This window comes from Hydractinia symbiolongicarpus, chromosome 14, assembly GCF_029227915.1.
Source record: "Hydractinia symbiolongicarpus strain clone_291-10 chromosome 14, HSymV2.1, whole genome shotgun sequence".
Taxonomy (NCBI): Eukaryota; Metazoa; Cnidaria; class Hydrozoa; order Anthoathecata; family Hydractiniidae; genus Hydractinia; species Hydractinia symbiolongicarpus.
Window position 1 is genome coordinate 14,909,823 of NC_079888.1, and position 1,898 is coordinate 14,911,720.

General features: G+C 28.8%; 1 long non-coding RNA gene across 1 annotated transcript; it reads right to left on the reverse strand.

Moving 5' to 3' along the window:
- Window positions 1–339: 339 nt before the first annotated feature.
- LOC130625587 (uncharacterized) lies at window positions 340–1,171 on the reverse strand. The gene is made up of 3 exons (XR_008981739.1): window positions 1,117–1,171; window positions 636–947; window positions 340–479 (listed from the first exon to the last, which is right to left on the reverse strand). It is a non-coding gene; the product is annotated as an uncharacterized LOC130625587 (long non-coding RNA).
- Between the last annotated feature and the right edge of the window lie 727 nt (window positions 1,172–1,898).

A 1,898-nucleotide genomic window follows, 5' to 3' on the forward strand; every position in this document is an offset into this window, starting at 1 on the left:
CGTTTATACTGTACTACTGGAAAAATCCACGGGTTTGCCTGTCCTTTTTAGGTACAGGTTTTTTTTTGTAAGCAACAAAAAAGAAATTAAGTGTGACTTGATATTGCTTGTTCTTATTTTTAAAGACTAAGCTGTTTATTAACAAATAACTTCGACCAAATTCACATTTAGGCTAGCTTTTACGTTTTTCATACTGAACTCACAGAACACGATAAGTATCGGAAGCTTTGGTGCTAATAAAATTTCTTATTTCTTTAACCTATTTTCAAGCTGGGAAATGATTTTAACAATTAGCGCCAATTGCTGAATATATATTTCAAAAAATAAATTGGTCTTACAAGTTACATAAAAAGAATAAAACCCTAAAAACTATCATATTTCTTCTTTAAAGCCTTATCGAAACGGCGGGAAATCGACAAAACTCTTTTACTGTTTTCTGTAGTGTGTTTTTGACGTGTGTCATAAATCTGTCGAAGTATCTAAAATAAACAAACTACATGTTTCATAATGTGGAAAAAAAGAGCTTTAAGGCGAGAGGCCCTTTCGTTAATATAGCATTGACAAGACACGTAAAAATAGTCAAAATATATATTTTTGTACGGACTTTTCATAATAAAAAATAAAATAACATATACCTGTTACAAGCTTTACAAGGAAGAGGTTTGACTTGACCAATATGATAAATCTTCGTGTAATAATTAAGCAGTCTAACTTGTCTTAATTTGAAAAGTCCAGCCAACTTGTCTGAAACCTAGTGCACAGCTTTCATATGACGGTCAACTTTACCTCCTATATATTGACATCTATTGAATGGACATTTCACTTCATATATTATTCTGCTATTTATTGCTATGACCTTTACAGCATCTGTACTACCAAGATGATTCTGTAGATCGCTTAGGATCTCAGTGCACCGTCGACGCACGAAGTTAATAGCCTGAATATGTCTGAAATTTATAATGCATAATATAGTAATTTCTTTAAGTAAAAAACATTTTCGCATTAACTTTCGCATTTTTAATTCAAGCAAAATTAAAATTTTGGCAATGTACAATGAACCAAAACAATAACAACAGCAAAAACAACAACAACAACTAGAGTGAATTATTTAACTACCTTGGATTGTTGTCGGCAGGAATGTTGCGAATAAATGGCAGTTCTAAATAATAAAATAATAAAAACACACAAATAGTACTTTTAAGGTAATGTTGTTATTAATACAGGACTTCCCTTATTTCTAGTATTCATTTCACACATAGATATAGTATCAAGGTAATGATTAAAATTTCCAAATGGAAGGAGACTTAAAAAGCTAATCGATCATAAGAAGATATACAATAATTTCAGGATTACAAGCGAACAAGTAAAACAGCATAATTAAAAAACATAAAGAATATATACGATCAAAGTGTAAGCCAATATTTAAAATGTGTATAAAATGTGACCAAAGAAATTAAAACTCGTTTATATAGATATACAGATATTATAAAAAAAGTACCTGGATAAAAGTTTCGATCACCAGAATACTTGAACTTCTATTCATTCGATTTTAACATTGTTTTTTATTTATAATGACCTAATGAAAGAACGTATATATAGATATTTTCTCAACAAGTAACATTTTTCTTCTATTAACAGAGCGCAAATTTTACATGCCTTTATTCAATTTTGAAAATTTATCCACACTAATGAACAAAAAAAAGAACAAAAACATATATATTTACATCATATGTATTTCAATATACATTAATATACATTCAATTTACATCAGCAGTTTCTCTTTTGGATCTGTATATTTGGATTTACGTAAAATAATGTAACAATGTGTTGTAAAATGTGCAAATTTCTCAAAGCATATTCGCAATACAAATCTATGTATAGATAGAAAAGTATACAAT